The 10,885-nt window shown below is 40.0% G+C and overlaps 1 pseudogene; it reads right to left on the bottom strand.

Annotated features, from left to right (window-relative positions):
- Positions 1 to 1,371: 1,371 nt before the first annotated feature.
- Positions 1,372 to 1,532, bottom strand: LOC135361667 (U4 spliceosomal RNA; annotated as a pseudogene).
- Between the last annotated feature and the right edge of the window lie 9,353 nt (positions 1,533 to 10,885).

Below are 10,885 nucleotides of genomic sequence, written 5' to 3'. Positions count from 1 at the left end.
CACCGCCCTCCCCTCTAGAACCCTCAGTTTGTTTATCAGAGTCCATTGTCTCTCATGGTTCATCTCCCCCTCCGATTTCCCCCCCTTCATTCTTCCCCTCCTGCTATCTTCTTCTTCTTCTTTTTTTCCTTAACATATATTGCATTATTTGTTTCAGAGGTACAGATCTATGATTCAACAGTCTTACACAATTCACAGCACTCACCATAGCACATACCCTCCCCAGTGTCTATCACCCAGCCACCCCATCCCTCCCACCCCACCCCTCACTCCAGCAACCCTCAGTTTGTTTCCTGAGATTAAGAATTCCTCATATCAGTGAGGTCATATGATACATGTCTTTCTCTGATTGACTTATTTCGCTCAGCATAACACCCTCCAGTTCCATCCACATCATTGCAAATGGCAAGATCTCATTCCTTTTGATGGCTACATAATATTCCATTGTATATATATATATATATATACCACATGTTCTTTATCCATTCATCTGTAGATGGACATCTTGGCTCTTTCCACAGTTTGGCTATTGTGGACATTGCTGCTATAAATATCAGGGTGCACATACCCCTTCGGATCCCTACATTTGTATTTTTGGGGTAAATACCCAGTAGTGCAATTGCTGGGTTGTAGGGTAGCTCTATTTTTAACTTTCTGAGGAACCCCCATACTGTTTTCCAGAGTGGTTGCACCAGCTTGCATTCCCAACAGTGTAGGAGGGTTCCCCTTTCTCCGCATCCCGCCAACATCTGTCATTTCCTGACTTGTTAATTTTAGCCATTCTGACTGGTGTGAGGTGGTATCTCACTGAGGTTTTGATTTGGATTTCCCTGATGCCAAGCGATGTTGAGCACTTTTTCATGTGTCTGTTGGCCATTTGGATGTCTTCTTTGGAAAAATGTCTGTTCATGTCTTCTGCCCATTTCTTGATTGGATTCTTTGTTTTTTGGGTGTTGAGTTTGATGAGTTCTTTATAGATTTTGGATACTAGCCCTTTATCTGATATGTCATTTGCAAATATCTTCTCCCATTCTGTCGGTTGTCTTTTGGTTTTGTTGACTGTTTCTTTTGCTGTGCAAAAGCTTTTTATCTTGATGAAGTCCCAATAGTTCATTTTTGCCCTTGCTTCCCTTGCCTTTGGCGATGTTTCTAGGAAGAAGTTGCTGCGGCTGAGGTCAAAGAGGTTGCTGCCTGTGTTCTCCTTTAGGATTTTGATGGACTCCTGTCTCACAATTAGATCTTTCATCCATTTTGAGTCTATTTTTGTGTGTGGTGTAAGGAAATGGTCCAGTTTCATTCTTCTGCATGTGGCTGTCCAATTTTCCCAACACCATTTGTTGAAGAGGCTGTCTTTTTTCCATTGGACATTCTTTCCTGCTTTGTCAAAGATTAGTTGACCATAGAGTTGAGGGTCCATTTCTGGGCTCTCTATTCTGTTCCATTGATCTATGTGTCTGGGAAAAATTTTCAATTAGCAATAATTGCGCCTCGGATAAACCTCATTGGCTACGATACTGACACTGTGGAAAGCTAATTGATCTATGTGTCTCTTTTTGTGCCAGTACCATACTGTCTTGATGATGACAGCTTTGTAATAGAGCTGGAAGTCCGGAATTGTGATGCCGCCAGCTTTGCTTTTCTTTTTCAACATTCCTCTGGCTATTCGGGGCCTTTTCTAGTTCCATACAAATTTTAGGATTATTTGTTCCATTTCTTTGAAAAAAGTGGATGGCATTATGATGGGGATTGCATTGAATGTGTAGATTGCTCTAGGTAGCATTGACATCCTCACAATATTTGTTCTTCCAATCCATGAGCATGGAACGTTTTCCATTTCTTTGTGTCTTCCTCAATTTCTTTCATGAGTATTTTATAGTTTTCTGAGTACAGATCCTTTGTCTCTTTGGTTAGATTTATTTCTAGGTATCTTATGGTTTTGGGTACAATTGTAAATGGGATCGACTCCTTAATTTCTCTTTCTTCTGTCTTGTTGTTGGTGTATAGGAATGCCACTGCTTTCTGCGCATTGATTTTATATCCTGCCACTTTACTGAATTCCTGTATGAGTTCTAGCAGTTTTGGGGTGGAGTCTTTTGGGTTTTCCACATAAAGTATCATATCATCTGCAAAGAGTGAGAGTTTGACTTCTTCTTTGCCAATTTGGATGCCTTTGATTTCTTTTTGTTGTCTGATTGCTGTGGCTAGGACTTCTAAGACTATGTTGAATAGCAGTGGTGATAGTGGACATCCCTGCCACGTTCCTGACCTTAGGGGGAAAGCTCTCAGTTTTTCCCCATTGAGAATGATATTCGCTGTGGGTTTTTCATAGATGGCTTTTATGATATTGAGGTATGTATCCTCTATGCCTATACTCTGAAGAGTTTTGATCAAGAAAGGATGCTGTACTTTGTCAAATGCTTTTTCTGCATCTATTGAGAGGATCATATGATTCTTGTTCTTTCTTTTGTTAATGTATTGTATCACATTGATTGATTTGCGGATGTTGAACCAACCTTGCAGCCCAGGGATAAATCCCACTTGGTCGTGGTGAATAATCCTTTTAATGTACTGTTGGATCCTATTAGCTAGTATTTTGGTGAGAATTTTTGCATCCATGTTCATCAGGGATATTGGTCTGTAATTCTCCTTTTTGATGGGGTCTTTGTCTGGTTTTGGGATCAAGGTAATGCTGGCCTCATAAAATGAGTTTGGAAGTTTTCCTTCCATTTCTATTTTTTGGAACAGTTTCAGAAGAATAGGTATTAATTCTTCTTGAAATGTTTGGTAGAATTCCCCTGGGAAGCCATCTGGCCCTGGGCTTTTGTTTATTGGGATATTTTTGTTGAGTGCTTCAATTTCCTTAGTGGTTATAGGTCTGTTCAGGTTTTCTATTTCTTCCTGGTTCAGTTTTGGTAGTTGATACATCTCTAGGAATGCATCCATTTCTTCCAGGTTATCTGATTTGCTGGCATAGAGTTGCTCATAATATGTTCTTATAATTGTATTTCTTTGGTGTTGGTTGTGATCTCTCCTCTTTCATTCATGATTTTGTTGATTTGGGTCATTTCTCTTTTCCTTTTGATAAGTCTGGCCAGGGGTTTATCATTCTTGTTAATTCTTTCAAAGAACCAGCTCCTAGTTTCATTGATCTGTTCTACTGTTCTTTTGGTTTCTATTTCATTGATTTCTGCTCTGATCTTTATTATTTCTCTTCTCCTGCTGGGTTTAGGCTTTATTTGCTGTTCTTTCTCCAGCTCCTTTAGGTGTAGGGTTAGGTTGTGTACTTGAGACCTTTCTTGTTTCTTGAGAAAGGCTTGTATTGCTATATACTTTCCTCTTAGGACTGCCTTTGCTCCATCCCAAAGATTTTGAATAGTTGTGTTTTCATTTTCATTGGTTTCCATGAATTTTTTTAGCTCTTCTTTAATTTCCTGGTTGACCCATTCATTCTTTAGTAGGATGCTCTTTAGCCTCCATATATTTGAGTTCTTTCTGACTTTCCTCTTGTGATTGAATTCTAGTTTCAAAGCACTGTGGTCTGAAAATAGGCAGGGAATGATCCCAATCTTTTGGTACCAGTTGAGACCTGATTTATGACCTAGGATGTGATCGATTCTGGAGAATGTTCCATGGGCACTAGAGAAGAATGTGTATTCCGTTGCTTTGGGATGGAATGTTCTGAATATGTCTGTGAAGTCCATTTGGTCCAGTGTGTCATTTAAAGTCTTTATTTCCTTTTTGATCTTTTGCTTAGACGATCTGTCCATTTCAGTGAGGGGGGTGTTAAAGTCCCCCACTAGTATTGTATTGTTGTCAGAGTGTTTCTTTCTCTTTTGTTATTAATTGCCTTATATAATTGTCTGCTCCCCTGTTAGGGGCATAGATATTTACAATTGTTAGATCTTCTTGTTGGATAGACCCTTTAAGTAGGATATAGTGTCCTTCCTCATCTCTTATTACAGTCTTTGGTTTAAAAACTATTTTGTCTGATATAAGAATTGCCACCCCAGCTTTCTTTTGGTGTCCATTAGCATGGTAAATGGTTTTCCACCCCCTCATTTTCAATCTGGAGGTGTCTTTGGGTCTAAAATGAGTCTCGTGCAGACAGCATACTGATGGTCTTGTTTTTTAATCCAATCTGATAGCCTGTGTCTTTTGATTAGGGCATTTAGCCCATTTACATTCAGGATAACTATTGAGAGATATGAATTTAGTGCCATTGTATTGCCTGTAAGGTGACTGTTACTGTATATTGTCTGTGTTCCTTTCTGGTCTATGTTGCTTTTAGGGTCTCTCTTTGCTTAGAGGACCCCTTTCAAGATTTCTTGTAGGGCTGGTTTCATGTTTGCAAATTCCTTTAGTTTTTATTTGTCCTGGAAGCTTTTTATCTCTCCTTCTATTTTCAATGACAGCCTAGCTTGGCTGCATATTGTTCTCATTTAGTGCTCTGAATATATCCTGCCAGTCCTTTCTGGCCTGCCAGTTCTCTGTGGATAGGTCTGTTGCCAATCTAATGTTTCTACCATTGTAGGTTATGTATCTCTTCTTCCGAGCTGCTTTCAGGATTTTCTCTTTGTCTCTGAGACTCATAAGTTTTACTATTAGATGTCGGGGTGTTGACCTATTTTTATTGATTTTGAGAGGGGTTCTCTGTGCTTTCTGGATTTTGATGCCTGTTTCCTTCCCCAAATTAGGGAGTTCTCTGCTATAATTTGCTCCAATATACCTTCTGCCCCTCTCTGTCTTTTTTCTTCTTCTGGGATCCCAATTATTCTAATGTTGTTTCGTCTTATGGTATCACTTATCCCTCGAATTCTGCCCTCATGATCCAGTAGTTGTTTATCTCTCTTTTTCTCAGCTTCTTTATTTTCCATCATTTGGTCTTCTATATCACTGATTCTCACTTCTGCCTCATTTATCCTAGCAGTTAGCACCCCCGTTTTTGATTGCACCTCATTAATAGCCTTTTTGATTTCGACTTGGTTAGATGTTAGTTCTTTCATTTCTCCAGAAAGGGTTTCTCTAATAACTTCAATGCTTTTTTCAAGCCCAGCTAGTATCTTTAAAGTGATGATTCTGAACTCTAGATCTGACATCATACTAATGTCTATATTGAGTAGGTCCCTGGCAGTCAGTACTACCTCTTGTTCTTTTTGTTGAGGTGATTTTTTCTGTCTTGTCATTTTGTCCAGAGGAGAATAGATGAATGAGAGAACAAAATGCTAACAAGGTAAAAACGTCCCCAGAAAATATACTCTAAACACATCAGAGAAGACCTGAAGCCGGGGGAAAAAGAAAGGGAAAGAAAGAAAAAAGAAAAAGAAAAAGAAAAGGATAAAAACAAACACAGAACAAAACAAAAATAACCAGAATATGATCAAATATGATCAAGCTGGTGCATAGATCAGTGCCACACACTAGATTTTGGGTGTATTTTGGTCTGTTAGAAGAAAGTGCCTCCCAAAATTTTAAAGAAAGAAAAACTTATATATGTACAAAAATAAGGGTTGATATGATGAAGGGATGGAATATGACTGTAAAGATGAAAATTATAAAAAATTTTATAAAAGGCATTGATAAGAAGTTGTTTGAAAAAAGAAAGAAGAGGATTTAAAAAAAAAAAGGGAGAGAATGTGATCAGGCAGGAGAGTAGAACAAAACCATACACTAGAGATTTAGGGTATATTTTGATCTGTTAGAAGAAACTATCTCAAAATTTTAAAGAGAGAACAACTTATATATATATGCCAAAAATACGGGTAACTACTCTGAAGGGATAGAATATGACTCTAAAAATGAAAAATAAAAATGTTTTTTAAAAAAGGGATTGATAAGATGTTGGTTGAAAAAGGGAAAAAGAAAAGTTAAAAAAAAAAGACAGTTAAAAAAAAATTAACTTTGAAAGACTAAAGAATCATGGTATAAACCCATGGATTTTATGTGCAGTATTCCCCTAGCGCTGGAGTTCTGCCCTTCTCATTGATTGGTAAACCTGGTCTTGGCTGGCTATTCTCGCTGATCTTCTGGGGCAGGGGCCTGTTGCTGTGGTTCCCAAATGTCTTTGCTGGAGGTGGAATTGCCCTGCCCTTGCCAGTCCAGGCTAAGTAATCTGCTCGGGTTTGCTATCAGGAGCTTTTGTTCCCTGCAAGCTTTCTGTACAGCTTTGGAGGTCGAGAGTGAAAATGGCAGCCTCCCAATCTCCGCCCCGGAGGAGCCGAGAACTCGGGGCCCTGCTCCTCAGTGGGCCCCCAGAGAAAAGCAGTCAATCACTTCCGTCTCCCCGCTCTCGGCCGCACTCCGTGCTCACGCGGCCTGTGACCGAGTGTTTCTATCTCTGGGACCCAACTCCATGTGGAGTCTCCAAACCCAGCAGATCCCTGCTGTGCGCTCCCATGCCGTTCCTCCTGTGGGAGGAAGGGGAGTCTCCCCAGGTCTGCTGCTTGTTGGGTTCCTGCTGGAGGAGCAGTGGCCCGACTGTGCCGCGGATCACGGTTTATGGCAACCCTGAGGTGAGAGCCTGCGCCTCGGCTCTGTCTCTGCGGCTGGCTTCCCTGCTCTGATTCCTGGGAGCTCTGCCGTACTCAGGCACCCCTGGTCTTTCTGTGACCCCGAGGGTCCTGAGACCACACTGTCCCACGAGGGTTCCACCCCCCGCTTAGCCACTGGAGCGACGTCCCTCAACGGAGCAGACTTCTAAAAGTTCCGATTTTGTGCTCCCTGGCTCTATCACTTGCCAGAAGCTGCCACCGGAGGCCCCCTCCCCCGCTGTCTATTCTCCTGAATATTACCTCGGATTCACTTCTCCGCACATCCTACCTTCCAGAAAGTGGTCGCTTTTCTGTTCAGAGAGTTGTTGCTGTTCTTTTCTTCGATCTCCTGTTGAGTTTGTAGGTATTCAGAATGGTTTGATCCCTATCCAGCTGAATTTCTGAGACCAGACGAAATCTAGGTCTCCTACTCCTCCACCATCTTGCTCCGCCCCTCTTGTGTCTATATGCAGTTTGGTCTCTCCTCTTTCTACCTTTATATTTATAGAATTGCCCCTAAGTACTGTTTTAGACTTACCCAACTAATTATTTTTGTGTCTTTTACAGTGTGAGAGCTATTCTTTAGGTAGTGTAAATCAATAATCTCTGAACTAGGTAGTCCTCAAATTAAAAACAAAAGGTCACTATAGGAGTGTCGAAATTGGGACAGCTTCATAGTTGGCCTCCTGCTAGAAACTGTCCTTATGTATCAGCCTTTAGCCCCTTAAGCTGTGAGTCTATAAGAAGGGACTGCACAGTAGCAATTGAGAGTCTAGGTTTGGAACCAGACACCGTGGGGTTCACGATCTTGCCCCAAACTAATGAGCTGCAGAATCCTGAATAGTTTCTCCACCTGTGAAATGGAGCTAAAGATAGGATCAAACTTGTAGAGTTGTTATGAAGATTAGAAGAAGAATATATGTGAAGTGCTTAGAATGCCACCTGTCACAACACTATTATGGTTAACCCTCCTTTGCTCTTAGTAAAAAGATAACTGCCTGTGATATAGGACTTGAAGGGACCTCAAGCTTCAGTCTTACCGAGTAACAATGGGTCCTGGACTTAATACTATTGATACTCTAGGTTAAGACAGTGGTGATCCTAGAGTTGTAGAATATGATTCAGGAAGAGTACATGTGAAGCCATTACACTGTGATACACTTTGATTTCATTAGATGAGATAGCAAAGCCCAGAGGGAATTGCCCTCAGCACAAGTGTGAGCAACTCCAGAAAGTTCTGCAGGACATACAAGGTGAGGACCTTTGTGGGCAGCCCAGGGGTGAATAAAGCAGGAGGTGAGGAGGGGAGCATGCTTTCTATTTTGCCTCCTCCTGCCAGCCTTGCCTATGAGAGAAATCAAAGAACAATGACAGAGGTATTCTGACACTTAACCGGAATCCAGATGGGTTTTTGTCCCCGTTGAATACTCATAGTTTTCCCTTCTTGGTTAAGGGAACATATGTCCGTCTGTCTTGATTAGTAGTTTTGTAAACCACTAGTCTGAAGTCCTCTATTGATCTCCAGATAGTGCAGCCAGGCTTCCAGCTGCCCTGACAGTTGTCTCCACTCAGAGTCCAGGAGCCGGGTGAGCAGTGCTGCCTTGGTGTTCACTGGGAAGGCCTCTTGTTAGCACAGGCACCGTCCAATCCTGTGCAATGTGGAATGAAAAAATGGCTCCCAAACAAGATCTTAACAATTGTGAAAGGAGTGAATTGAGGGAAGAACAGCAGCCATCTTATCCAAGGGTAAATAAATTTAGGGTTTATTTGAACCACTTAGCCCGTCTCTTGTCTACATGATCTTCTGTCACATTGGAAGAAATCGATGCTTATTAATTCCAATAATGAACAGAATCCTGACTTCAAATCAGAGAATCCACAGGACCTCTTTTCCTTTATTTATTGTCTTTATTCTGTTGTTTCAGACAACATATTCTTGCCTATTTGAAGATCCGTATCTATAACCTGTATATTCATATACCTAAAATTATTCCTTGGTATATTTAGTTTACCTTACATGAAGCATTTAAGTGGAATTCATTTCACTGACATACTATAATGCCCACCTAATATTCTTATTATTGATTTTAGTATTTCAAAAGTATTATTCATGGTGACACCTACTGGGAAGCAAATTTCAGTTATATCAATAGATATTATTATAATATAGAACACATTAATATTTGATGGTGACATAAGTATGACACAAAGGCAATAAACTCATTAATAAACACCCACATGTCATTAATAAAACATTCCAAGATGACAACTATGAATTTTCAGCTCTTATTCCTCAAGCTCACTGTTTATTTACCAAGTATATTTTGCATGTTTACCATTGTTCAGAAAAGTTATTTTTGATTAATGAAGCTGACCCTCCTTTAAAGTAACATAGAACTTGAAAATAATTATAATGATAATATTGGTATGAAATCCATGCATTTTCTAAGAAAAAGAGAGAGAGGTTTATCAAAACATAATGATGCTTTCCTCTCTTTTTCTTTTCTTTTCTCTCTCTCTCTCTTTTTTTTTTGTGTGTGTGTGTTGCTTGGCAACCAACATTGATCTGTCCAAAAAAAAAAAAAATCACATGACTTAAGAATTGCTAGTGGCAATATTACTCTGTCATTTTTCTTTCTCACACCAAGCTGATGAAGATACTACTAACTGGAACAGCTATTAATTGTTTCTTCTTTCTTTAAAGTTTAATTTTCCATGTATTTATCATACATTAAAGAATGGTCCTGCTAAAGACTGGCCTAGAGGAGATAGCTTGAGAAAGATAGCTGAGTGGGAAACGCTTCTTTGAGATGAAAGAGAGCAGTAAAATATTCAATTTTTTATTCATGATTCATCAGGTCAATTTTGCCTTCCCAAAATACCAATCATGGCAAAACCTAGTCAGGTGGTCTCCATTTACCCTCACTTGTATTTTGAAAACATACCCAAGAAAACCTGCTAACTGCCTCCATGAGGCTGATGGAGGTGTGTGTGTTCTTAGGCATTTATTAGAACCATCTTCCTGATCATTGTGAGCTACTTTGGATCTTCCCATCAGTCTGGTATGTCCCCCTCCTAGCCATTCAGTTTCCTGCTTGATGTTACCCTCTCTTAAATGGGGTACTCTGTTCTCTGATGAAATCTTTGATTTGCAGGCTTTTTTTCCCCCCTGAAAGCCACTGCTGACAAAGCATCCAAAATTTTGGGGGCATCCTTCCATTGCTGTCAGAATATTTTGTCAGAATTAAACAAAACTCAAGACAAGGACAGTGGGAATTTCACTGAACTCCATAAATTATTTTTATAAAGTATTTTTCCTTAAGAGAATCAGCTTGGAAGAGACTGTGCTTTGCCTGCAGGTAGGGGGCAAGTAGCAACACCGACCTGCCAATCATATGGTCAAAACTGTGTCACAAGTAAATAGAAGATATTTTCCTTTCTAAATCCTCTGTCTTTTATCTACAGTTACTTGTTTATTTTGAAAGGCCTTGAAACATATTCTCCATGTGAGGTATATCCGGTTTCACATTGTCTCTGTATTATATTCTCATGTCTATGAGAATTGATGCTGTTTTCTCATATTGCTTTTGTGGCTTTCCTCACCCCACCCTGTGTAAGAGTCTAACAAGGCAGAAGCTTCAGAGAATGTTTACTGGCTAATACCTGACCCCTTTCTCTCACATTACAGCTCCAAGTGACCATTTTCAAGGCAAAAGGTCATCCCCATCCCCATCCCTTTGGAACCAATGTGCATCAACCTTCTAACCTCTGCCTTAGAGAGATGATGGCTGTTTGGGCTGCAATCCCTTCATTACAGATGGTCCATATTTTATATTTAGTGTGGGAGGTCAAATTTAGGAAAGCAATTTCTTTTAAAGCTTAGAGTTCCAATAATCCAACATCTTCTATAGGCTTATGGGTGAGTGGGCAGTAATGGGTTTATGGGAAGCGCCCGCTGGTCTGTCTTTTCCAGGGAGGGGATTATTCCTGTCAATCTAAATTTTTAGAATTGGTGGGCTCCCATTGTTTATTATTCAGCAAGCTTTTATTAGATTGTCTCTAAGCACAATGCAGCAAGTGGGGCATCCTTCTGAGCAGGCTAGCAGGCTGGATCAATATCTCTAGGCATTTAAAATCTTGGATAAAATAATGCTACATTTTCATCTCAGCTCCAGAAGAAAGTCCTGCATGTAGTTCAGTTGCAGAGAGAACATACAGAAAGATGCATAAAGGCATTAGCACAGACAGTAATTGTCTCACAATGATAGAATCAAGGGGTAATGTGGTAGATTTTTTAGGTGAAGGGACGTTTAAGGTATTTTATTCTTTTGTGACAGTTTAGCCTAAATCTACAAAGA

The sequence above is a fragment of the Mirounga angustirostris genome, unplaced genomic scaffold, assembly GCF_029215605.1.
Source record: "Mirounga angustirostris isolate CCGP_5_RB_7025 unplaced genomic scaffold, mMirAng1.0.hap1 SCAF_9, whole genome shotgun sequence".
Taxonomy (NCBI): Eukaryota; Metazoa; Chordata; class Mammalia; order Carnivora; family Phocidae; genus Mirounga; species Mirounga angustirostris.
The sequence above is the reverse complement of the archived record's forward strand: the minus strand, read 5'-3'. Positions and strand labels throughout refer to the sequence as shown.